Consider the following 12,191-nt stretch of genomic DNA (forward strand, 5'->3'; position numbering starts at 1 on the left):
ACTCCTAAAAACAAGAAACTCGGCTCAGGGAAATAAAACATTTTTCTGAGAAGACACAGGTGTTCAAACCTCCCTGCTCTTCTTGATCAACCAAATTGAGAACATAACATTAACTGATTACTCTTACGTGGTTTCCACTCCTCCCTCTCCTCTAGCACTTGCTCTGGGATCACATGTGTGGTTTTGCCCTCGAAATGTTTATAGAAGGTGATGACTCCATCCCTGGTAACCCTTTTTGTGGAATAAATCACAAAGCCAAGTGCATGCTCGTGCTGCTCTGTTCAGGGGAGGTGCTTGCTGCCCTGCACAGAATAGTTTCCAGTAGTGGAAAGTTCTTTTATGAGAGCTGTTTGTGGGGGCGAATTTTGCCTTGCACCTCCCAGCTCCTCCTGAAACCAGAAATGCGCCCTTGGTTCATGCTGGGCTCTAGATTCAGATTGCTGTTGTGTTTTCTGGGTGTGGTGGCAAAATTACCCAAATTGTCAGTGTCCCTGCTGTTGGGTTTGGGCCTGGAAGGGGCTCAGAGCCAAGCTGGCAACTTGGAGTGCAGCTTTCATGGAGGTTAGATGATAGATTGTTAACAGAGGTCAAAGCCTCTCGGGTTTTCTATTTTTGTGCCTATTCTGGATAATCTTTTAAAATCTAGGTCCTCTAGATTTTCAGTTAAAACTGGAGTAGAGGTGGACACTCAGGTCTTAACTGAACTGTCATCAGTGTCTGTTTATTGCTGTTACAACAGTGTGGTTTTATTTTTTGATTTATTTTCTCAATTGAATTCAGTGCTTTGAAGGCTTTTGCAAACAGATTCCATCTCCTGGAAGGCAATTTTGCTGCCCTTTTGGCTCCAATTCTGTTTCCAGTCCACTATTCAGTCTTGTCTAACCAACTTTCTCCTTAGAAAAACAGTTCATGATTCTTTTATTTAGTATTTTTAAATATTACTGTAAATGGAGATTGTTTCTGTAGAGATACCAGGCTGTATCCAATACCAGCAGTTCAAGCAAGGTCAGAATTTCAATTGGAAAGTGACAAAATGTTCTCAAATGTGCAAAATCTGTGGCTATTTCTGTCAGTCACTGACTTGCATGATACCAAACGTAGGTGAACATCAGCCTTACCTGCTGTGGATCTGTTCCAGGGTTGCTCTCTCTGTCACAGTGCTGTCTGCAGGACATTCCCAGCCCTGCAAAGGGACCCACCCTGGTTCACAAGGCTGAGCAGAAATGCTTTTGTGTAAATTGAGTTTGACACCTTCACACTCAGTAAAGCTCTTGGCAAATGTTTCTGACAAGATTCTGAGTTTGCTGATGTTCAAGGAAGGGTGGAGCAGCTCTGCTGGATGCTGCACTTTGGGCTGCTACAAAATTGTAGTTAAACAGCTCAAACCACAGCAGCTTTGATACTTGTTTCTATAGTTTTTCAAATATTTATACCATGATATATTGATCTCACTGACAAACAGTCACTCAAACATTCTTCCATAAAGCTTTCAGTGCCATTGCAGAATTACAGGAGATGAGGGTACATCTTTATGCTGGGTGATTTTGAGCAGACGCTGGTTATGGCAACTTCAGGTGTTGAGTTGTGCAGTTTTGGTGGGTGCAGCCCTCCCCAGGTCACATCCACATCTCCGCAAGAGCCAGTGGGCTCTGCAGTGTGCATTCCACCCTTCTGGAATGTGGAGCACTCCAGCCTCTCTGCCATTATGGAAAGTTCTTTAACACTGGAGCCCCCTTTTTTACTTTGGCCCCAGAGATTGTGGTTGCTCCTGTCCTTGGTGCTTCATCCCAGGGCTCTGGAGGTGTGTGAGGAGAGGAGAAGCTGGGATGGTGCCACTGCAGCCTCACAGGACAGGAGCAGCCCTGGGGTGGCTTTCTTGGAAGGTTCACGGCCTTGCTGGTGCACCCAGAGGTACCAATGCCACTCTTCAAACTCTCCTTCTCTTTCCAAAACTCACAAAGCTCTCTTGGTAAAGTCTTGCCTGCTCCCCCTGGATCTCTGCAGAAGGAGTGTATAAACTGATGATTCTGTTTCCAGGCACAAAAGAGAATTGTAAGTATTGTTAGTGTTGGGTGGTAGTCATGTTCCTGGTTTGCTGTTTGGGGTTTTTTCAGTTGAGAAAATCTTCGTTTCTGTGCTCTCTTTATTGGTTGTTTGGGTCAGAAGTTCATTTTGAGAAGCATACATGGAACAATTTATTTTTATCTGTCTAAATACCTGCATGTATATGTGTGTATACATTGCATTTATAAACATTGTTATTGACAGGATTTGAAAAATTGTATTTCTAAACTATGGTGGGTTTAAGGCATAGATCTTGACTATGGGTGGGAAAGAAGAATGTTTGGAAACTTTTGAGGTGGATTGGAGATGCCAAACAACAAAAGTTGGTGAAGCTTGGGAGTCTCCTCTAAGGCCAGTTGTACAGGTTTCATAATTAAATATAATATTCATCAAAACTGCCATTGAATGTCAACTTGAAACTATTTTTTAAAAAATTTCAGGCTTGTCATTTTTGTGTCAGAAATGGAACAGCAGCTAACAACTTAGTGTTCCTGTCATTGGGAACTGGGTTTTGTGGTGAAAGTTCATGAAGTACTTTGAAACCTCCTGAGCCTCAGAAGAGATGTCCTGTTACTGTGAGCATGTGATGCTTTCAGGGTCATTTAAAAGATGATGGTCTCTGGAGCTCTGTAAATCAGGGGTGTGTGCTCACACTGGAAGATGGGATTTACTCGCTGTAGTCCTACAGGGATAGATGGATGAGGAATAGATTGAATGTTGGGGGCTATAATTGGAGAGAGCAGGTATCTCTTCTTTTTTTGTAATTAATACATGGAACCCTTAGTGTCAGAGCCACAGTGTCATATTTAAACCTCGGGGTAGAAGGGAGAATATTTTTCAAATGATGAACCTGAAGAGATGAGACCTTGCAAAGGGAGCGTGGACAATGCAATATGAAATGTGGGGCTGCACTCACTGTCTCGTGTCTGTGATATTTCAACAGCACTAATAGCCATCTGATGAAAGTATAAACTCAGTGATTTTGTGCTTTTGCCAAATTACTATGGAAGTGTTGACAAAACAGCTGGGAAAGTCATTCATCACATTTTTCTGAAGTCACTCATGAGATTCTTTTCTTTTTAAATTTAACTGCATGGCTTTTTCTTGATGTATCTTTTTTTTCTTTTACGGTAATCTGGGTTTGCATTAAGGTTTTGAAGACAGGTTTAAAGCTGATAATCAATGGAAAAATATGTAACACAGCTGTACAATTTGCAAATTAGGGCTTGCTCAGAACTGTTCTGAAGTTGCTCCTTTAGTGAGGGCCACTAATGGGAATATAAGATGACGTCTTGATACTTCAACTCATTAGTTTTTAAGAGTTATAAAGATCTGTTGCAAAAGTAGAAGAGCACTTTTCCTCTGCTTTTGCTGTTTGAAGAGCTTTTTAATTAGAAGCCAATTTTGCTTGACCTGGTGGTGGAAACTCCTAGAAGGGCTGAAGACAAGAAGCAAAGTTTTGTCTTTGGGGACAGTGGAGGAGCTGTTTCATGTGGAACTGGGAGGTTCTGCAGAACAAATATGAGAGATGTGAAGGTCCAAGGGGCTCTGCTTGGGCACAGGGGCAGAGGAAACACTGGTGGGAGGCACCTCGTGTCTGAGTACACCATGGAGGACCTGGCAGGGCTGCATGCAGTTGCATTGTGGAATTTTTCTTTCTTTGTTTTCCTCTAGTAATGAGTATTAAGTTTCATTATAAGGGCTGTTTTTTTCTTTTTTTTTTTTCTTTTTTCTTTTTTTTTTTTTTTGCTCAGTAGGATTTTGGTTTGCACTTCAAATACAATTTCAAAGTGAAACTTGGGCTGTGAGGCTTCCTCATGGCAGAGATGAAACCCACGGGGATTTCTGTCTGAGGTCGAAGTAGAGCTGAGATAAAAAACCCTGTTTGTTTCAGGACAGTTTGAGTTGGAAGGGATCTTAAAGTTCAGCCAGTTCTGATCCCCTGCCATGGGCAGGGACACCTTTCACTACTCCAGGTGGCTCAGAGCCCTGTGCAACCTGCCTTGAACACTGCCAGGGATGGGGCATCCACAGCTTCTCTGGGCAACCTGTGCCAGGGCCTCACCACCCCCAAAGTAAAGATTTGTTCCAAATACCTAATCTAAACCTGCCTAATACACCTAATCTAAACCTGCCTAATACCTAATCTAAACCTGCCCCTTTCAATGGTTTAAAGCCATTCCCCCTTGTCCTATCACTGTCTGCCCTTGTAGTATCAAACCAAGTCAAAGAACTTGATGTCAGTGATACAATTCTGGAGGAAGAGGAGCCATGTAAGAGACAGACAGAGGGACAGTGTTCTGAAATCCACCTCAGCCATGAGTTGTGTTGGAGAGAGAAACCCCAAGAGCAGGAGCCCCTGGTACAGGATGTTAAAGGGGTTTGGGCACTTCAATCTAGTGCTGTGCAATGAGACTTGCAGGAAACTGGGGTAGACCTCTGACATGACCCTGAAGAGTGTAGAAAATATAATCTTTTAAGTAATCTTGATTGCTGTTTAAAAATCAGGTCCATTTGGTCAAGCTCCAAGCTTGAAATCTTGCTAATTTGTATTTATATATGTCAAGCTGTGCAGCTCATTCCTCATTCTTTTCTTCCTTTCAAAATTCATGCAGAATTGAATAAAAGGTCCCTGCTTGATAAAGTCTTTTAAAATTAATAAAATTCCCTTTGAGCATGCAAATTGGGTCATCTCTCTGCTTGCTGGAAACGTGAGGATTCATGTTGTTACCTCCTGCCATTTGCATTTCCAACATCCCAGATCTTTAAGATGAGAGCAACAGGCATGATCCATATGGATGCCCTGGTGTGCATTAACAGAAGGAAAATAGCTGCAGAAACCTGGGTGTGCTCAGCCTGTGCCTTCTCTCCTGCTTCAGAAACAATGCAGGACCAATTCCTTGGTCTTTAAAAGGTTCTGGTGAGGAAGTTTTGGCAGGAGGAGGTAACTCCAGGCTCTCCCAGCAGCTCCCTCTCTTTGGGCCAGGCTCCAGAGCTGCTCCTGGTCCAACAGGAGTGGCTGTAGCCATTGATCCCTGATGGCCACCATGGGGAACAGCATGATCACATTTCCTTTCAAAGCAGCACCTTGTGGTTGGTGTGTGCTGAAAACTCACTTTATTTTACCAGTTTGTTGCAGACTGGGGAATCTTGGTGGTGAAATGTGCCTTGAGTAGCTTGTGATGTGCCGGGAATGCAGGATTCGTGTTGGTACATGCTGAGCTGATGCAGGATATCATGGGGTTCTTGGGTGCGGGTGGGGTGGCAGGTAAAATCCACCTAAAGAAAAAAAGGAAAATCCAAAGTTGGAACTGTCAGAGGGAGCTGCTGCAGGGCAGGGAGGGTGAGAGAATCCAGTGTGGGGCTTTCCCTGCTGTGGTCTGTGCCACAGCTGGGCAGGAGCAGTGGGAGCTGGCATTGGAGCAGATGAATAGGAGCATTTCATTTCTGGGCAGAAATGAAAGGAGCAGGTCCATTGCCAGCTGTTAAAGCCAGGAGGGCAGAGGGTGGCTCAGCATGGAGCAGAAATCTGCACTGAGCCCTGCCCTTTCCTGGGCACTGGAGGTGCTGAGCCAGGCCTCTCCAGCACAGAAATAGCACTCCATCAGCCTGTCCCTTTTCCCAAATCCCACACCCTTGTTTTTCCATCACTTCCCAGGACTTTGCCACCACCTCCCCTGCTGTCTCCTGCCACTTCTGGATTTTCTTCCCCCCTGGCAGGAAATGCCTGGCTTGCATGGCAGGCGAGATAGCAGTGCTGGTCCTGGCCTGGGAAAGGCCAGCCCAAATCCCCTAATTATAAACTTAATGTGAGTTTTTGGGTTGGAGCAGGGAGACATAACCCACATCAGAGTGCAGTGCCATCGCTGCTGAGAGAACTGAGCTGACACAGCCAGTGCAGGTTGTGAGAGGAAGGGGTGGGACACTGGAGCAGGATTCTGCAGGGCAGGGATTGGGAGCTGCTGGCATCTTCAGTTCCTACCCAGCTGAGCACTCCGGGCACCACTTTGGATAAATATTTCCTTGAATTCTGCAGGACAGGAGTCTCAGACAGACACCAGGAAACCCTGAATCACCTTGTGTTCTCTGTAACACCCAGTGCATTTGCTCTGGAAGGAAAATGATTGCCAATAACTGGTGAAAGACACTGATCTGTTGTGAGCTGACTCAAAACCTCGTTGTTTGCCCTGTGCTTTGGCTGATAAACGTCAATGTTGAAATAAACTCCCTCTATAGTTTACAAAAGTGATGGTGCAGATGGGGCAGCTGCTCCAGCGTTCCCTGGATATTTTCTGAGTGACTTCAGGCTCTTTCAGCTTTCAAAACTATGTGCATCTTTTAAATCAGAGGGTTTTAAAATGGCTGCTTTTTCTTGGAAGCATCACATCAAATAGCAAGAGGGAGATTTTTAAGGGCTGTCACTGTCAAACTCAGAGACGTTTTCCAAAGAGGGCTCAATGCAAATTTTGGTTTCTGTCGAGTCTGACAAACCCAAGAGAGCCCAGGCTGAAGGAGGGTTTTATAACTCCTGCTGAGCGTCACTGTGTTCGTGTTTCCTGCCATTTAGAAACAGGTTTAAGACCAATTAATCAGAAGAACTTGCTCAACATAGCCTCTAGTAATGGTGAGGGAGTATTTTCTTGGCTGAGCATGTTGTCTACAGTTTCAGGAGAGGTGAGGGGTGTGTGTGTGCACGTGGTTTTGGAAAATACCCTGGGCTGGGTGTTTTATAATGAGCATCTGTAGTTTCCAACAGGAATTAAAAAACCTGATGATTTGGCAACTTTATGAAAACAACTTTTAAGGTGTGGTCCCCTAAATTCTGTGTTTTGGTAGAGTCACTTGATCTCCTGCTGTCTGTGCTATCAAACATTAGATTTCATAAGAAACAGAAGATCCAGTTGTTCTCCAGGATTTTTTCAGCCCAGGGTAATCCAGGCCTGTGGACAGATCTGTTAGATGAGTTCTCAGGTTGAGCTGGTTCCTGTAAATCCTGAGATTTCCCAGCAACTGGTGGACTTCAGTCTAGGAAGAACCCTGGTAGCTTCTGCCAAGGTAAATATTAATACCAGACCTGCTGTAACAATGGAAAAGTACATGGGTAGAAAAATCTTATCAACAGATTACAAAGATCACAGTGCAGTCGACTTCAGATAAGTGTGTTTCAATGGGGATCTCTTTCTTTCACTTTTGACTGCTCCTTCATTGCAGTTCAGCTCTCTGCAGCAGCAGCGGATGTGGCTGAGTCATCAGAAACTCCAGGTTCTCTGTGAGCACGGGGTAAATTCCAAACCCTTGTAACAAGAGGGGGAGAGAAATTCAAGAAAAGCTCCCCTCCCCAGCTTTCTGCACTCTTTGTGGTGTCAGCTTGCATCAGGACCAGCTCAGGGGAGCCTCAGACTGGCCGAAGCAGCAATATGATGCCTTGCTCTGAGTTTACACTGCCCCTTAACTTTAGAGTCTTGAAGGATTAGAAAGACACTTTGCAGGCCATCCTTTAAAGAAGATTTGGGTGGAGGAAGCTTCCTGCAAGCCAATACCCGGGGGCAGGAGCTCAGCTGGCAGCTGTGGTGTCCCTGGACACAGCCCCATGTCCCTCACCAGCTGCATCTCCTGATGCTGCCTGGGGCACCAGGGGCTCTCTGGTGCCTGTGGCCTCAGGGAAGTGTTCCTTTCCTGAGCAAACTGCTGCACCTGCTTTTTATTTTGTAATAGAGGGGAAAACCCCGATTCCAGGTGTATTTCTTTGGTGTGGTGTGTAAGAGCACAGCAGGCAGCAGTGTGGGAAGTGAGCTGGTAAATGCAAATCAGCAGCTCCATGTCCTCAGGATGTTTACCCTGGTTTGTTCAGCATAGTTCTGTCATTACTGTCCTGCCATTAATTACTGCTGATTCCTGCTAGGATTTCAGTTCGGTTCCTGGACATACAGGGACATTACTTAAATGTAACACAAATAATAATGGTAGCCTGTGCAGGACTGTGAAGTGCTCCAGGACTCACCTGTCCCAGCTCACCTGTCACAGACACCTTTTATGGAAAATCCTTTCCTTAGGATTTTTCCCTCCTGAGAAGCTGAGAGGCCTCAGGAACAAAATGTAAACAATGGTTATCTGCTGCTGTGGAATGCAACAGGTGCATCTGTGATTGGTCTCATGTGGTTGTTTCTGATTAATGGCCAATCACAGTCAGCTGGCTTGGACACAGAGCCCGAGCCACAAACCTTTGCTGTCATTATTAGCTAGCCTGATAAATTCCTTTCTTCTATTCTTTTAGTATAGTCTTAATGTAATATATATCATAAAATAATAAATCAGCCTTCTGAAACATGGAGTCAGATCCTCATCTCTTCCCTCATCCTCAGACCCCCTGTGAACACGGTCACACTCACCTGCATGTCTCTGCCACTGTTTATATTCCTGTGTGTCATCCTCAGAATATAATATAGCAGATAGAATATAATATAGCATTATAGAATATAATACAGCATAAACAGAACAGACAATTGGGAATTCAAGCATCATAAAGTCACCCCAGGACACTGCTCTATTGAGATAAGTCACCAGACTGTGCTAAGACGAATCTGCAGGATCACGCACAGAGCCTTTGGTGTAGCTGGGACTCCCCTAAGCCCAGACCTGGTGCAGGTTTGTGACAGGTTTGTACAATCCCCGTGTGACCGCCCAAGTGCGGGCTGGCAGCGGCTGCTCCGCTGGGACAGCCGAGATTGCCCTCTGCTGGTTTATCCCAGCTCCAAGGAGCCCTGTTTTCCACTGCCATGCAGCTCTTCTTTGCTATGAAAAGTTATTCCCCAGCCCTTCTTGCTAGCTGTTAGCCCCAACACAGCTTTTTAGGATGCTGCAGCTCCTGTTTGGTTTTTTCTTCCCTGGAAGCTGCTGTTCATTTCAGAGAACCTGCTGCAGCACAAAACCAAATCTTAATTATTGTTTTAAAATGTTACTGGTACTGCCAAATCAGTAATTTTCAGAACTAACTCTTAGAAATGTAACTTCTCCAAACTAGTTTTGCAAGTGAAGCAACTGCTAGGTTTTTAATTATTATTATTTGCATTAGTAGAATAAGATCTTTTGCTTAACACCATAACCTGGATGCTGATTCCAGCTGTCCTCAACAATTTCCCCCTTCCCTGCCCCAGCTGGGGCAGCTGCACTGAGCTGGCTGCAGGCCCTGAGCTGGGTTAAAAATAAGCTGGCAAAAAGGGTTATTTTTAACCTGGCTCAGTCCCTGTTGGGGTCACAGCCCGGCTGCCCAGGCTCTCACGTGGGTGTGGAGGAGCAGGGGATGGCAAGAAGGAGGTGTTGGGGAGCTGGGGGCTGTTTGAAACCTGAGCGCTCCTGGAAGGTGCTCCTTGGGTGGATATTCCTGCCCAGAACTCAGGAATTCCACACCCAGCCCCATCCCCAATACCTGCTCTCTTCCTAAAAGCCATTTCCAGGACAAACATCACTGCTGACAAAGCTCCTGCAGAATTTAAGCACTTTTTGGCAGTGATGTCCTTTGTGGCTGACTTCTCCCAGAGTAAATTCTGTTCAAGTTTTCTATTTGCAGTGGTTCTCTCTGGCTCAAATGTTTCAAGTATGTAGAACAGGAGAGAACAGTTGATGCAAATCCCACTTTAGTTTTGCTGTGTCAAGTGTGCTAAAGGTGGATGGTCAGAGGAAGATCTGACAGCTCATGCCATGCATACCACTGCAGTCAATTCAGTATTTAAATCACAGCTGATGTGATGTTGCACTATTTAACTAATTTCTGGTGCCATCCTGCTTTCCCACAACTCATAAGGAGGGAAAAGTTTGGGCAATTTTTTGGGGGTCTACTTATTGTACTAAAATTTGCCTTTGCTTTGGGGATATGGAAGACTGAAGGACTCTGTTAGATGATCAGGATGGATTTAATCCTTTCAAATTCTTTAAGAGAGCTAATAAGAAAGATGGAGACAGGCCTTTTAGTAGGGCCTGTAGTGACAGGACACAGGGTAATGGTTTTAAACTGAAGGAGGGCTGACTTAGACACAACAATGAAATGTTTGCAGTGAGGGTGGTAAAACACTGGCACAGGCTGTCCAGGGAGCTGGTGGGTGTCTCATCCCTGGAAACACTCAAGGTCAGGTTGGATGGGGCCCTGAGACACCCTGATCTAGTGGGAGATGTCCCTGTTTATTACAGGAAGATGTCCCTGTTTATTACAGGAGGGTTGGACCAGCTGAGCTTTGAAGGCTCCTTCCAGCTGAAGAGTTCTGTGATTGCAGGGGTTGTGCTGGCTCCCTGAGCCCAGAGCTGAGGAGCTGTGTGAGTGTGCCTGGCTGGGACGGCTCTGGGATGCACAAACACACCCAGAGCCTCAAGGGTGGCCTCAGCATCTTTCCCATTCCTGCATCTATCTGTGAATATAAACTTTAAACATACATTAAGCAGGACTTTGCACATGAAAAAGAAATCCATGCACTGTGTTTCCATGGGAGAGGAGGGATCTCTTATTTCTGGTGCACTGTAATTTGTTAGGAAGTGAACTCTCTTGACTGGTTTTTGTATGTGCAGCTGATGTAAACAGGTTCCATGTGCTTTCTTTTCTTAGTCTTGGCATTTTATGGGCTTATCTTCATAGGTATCATCAGCCTGATACCTTCTGCAGTGTTGTTTGTATAGAGTGTAAAATCCTGTAACCTCTTATGGGTAATGATGGCAATTCTGCATCTGGCCTTCCCTGAGCTTTTCCTTGCCCCCTGACTCTTGTAGCTGAAGTCCTGGTGCCACCCTGGCAGCCTCTCCTGCTTCAAGGAGAACCTTACACAGCCCTCTCCTACTGCAAGGAGAGCCTTACACAGCCCTCTCCTACTGCAAGAACCACACACAGCCCTCTCCTACTGCAAGGAGAACCTTACACAGGGTTTTACACTGGCCTGATGCAGGCAGGCAGAGACTAAATGCAGGATCCTTGTCTTGCCATCACTGGTGTTTCTGTGGTGTTTGCTTGTGCCTTTGGAGTGTGGGGGATTCCAGGGTACAAAAGCAGCAGTGTTGGGGTGGGGATGGGCATTTGACCACTCGGGAAGGAGCATCCTCTGCTGACACCCCAGCACAGCCCATGGTGTGCTCGAGTCCTCCTCTGCTGCAGGGCCTCTGTGAAATGCACCGTGAAATGACTCTTTAAACACACCTTGCCTCCTTTTCCTCATGCCCTCAGAAGCATCTCCCCGTGTAGGATTACAAGGTAAAGACAATGCAGCCCGTTGTGTTTGGGAGGGGCACACACAAAGTGGGGGTTCCTGCTCTGTCCCGATCTGCGTACGTGGAGCCTCCTTCATCTTCAAAGCATTTTCCAGCCATGAACTAAGAGCACACGCATTAGCTGGGAGCACACACCCCTCCCTGAGCAGCTGATGCCGGCCACATCCCAGGAAAAACTTCCAGAATATGACACACCACTTTTGATGAAAATAAAATGATGCCATGTTTCATCAGCTCTATTAGAAGTACTTAAGTAATTGAACTAATGAAACTTTAAAAAGCCTTTAAGAGACGAATGTGGTACACACCTTTGTTCCAAGTCTTTCCCCCCTGCCCCCCTTATTTTCCCTGTTGACCATCTTTTGTTGACTTTTTGGGATCTGTTTGTTTTCCAGTGTGTGGTTTTGCTGGGTTTTGTGTGTGTTACGTAGTTGATTTCTCTGCTTTGCAGCAATGGTACTGCTACAGTTTCTGCAGCAAAGGAAAGTATCATCTGCAACACAGCATGAGTATGACAGGAGTATCTCATCTTTCATACCAGTTTTTGCAAACATTGGGTTTTATTTCCATTGCGTGCATTGGCCTGTGCTGTGTGCGCCTGCCTTGCCTCTGGGCTGTGTTCACCTCTCACAGCTTCAACATGATTTCTTGTCCTCATGTATTCCATCACACATCTCCACCATCCTTCCAGCTGTGATGTCCAACATCTGGCCCCTCTGAACCCATGCTGGCTCAATTCTTGTCCCACCACCCCTGTAGCCAGCTTGGGTATTGATCTCTCCTTTCCCTTTACCTTTTCCTTGAGCAGGACAGTCCAGGTGAGGTGGGATGGGATGACAAGCTCTGCACAGAAATCCTGTCCAGGGCCATGTGCTCAGCTC

The 12,191-nt window shown here is 45.7% G+C and overlaps 1 protein-coding gene across 2 annotated transcripts in view; it reads left to right on the forward strand.

Annotated features, from left to right (window-relative positions):
- The window catches only part of DNAJB6 (DnaJ heat shock protein family (Hsp40) member B6), a 58,437-nt gene that overhangs the window by 36,321 nt on the left and 9,925 nt on the right, over positions 1-12,191 (forward strand). The window lies entirely within an intron of this gene.

This window comes from Melozone crissalis, unplaced genomic scaffold (genome assembly GCF_028551555.1).
Source record: "Melozone crissalis strain CALT ecotype California unplaced genomic scaffold, PUWL_Pcris_2 ptg000016l_1, whole genome shotgun sequence".
Classification (NCBI taxonomy): Eukaryota; Metazoa; Chordata; class Aves; order Passeriformes; family Passerellidae; genus Melozone; species Melozone crissalis.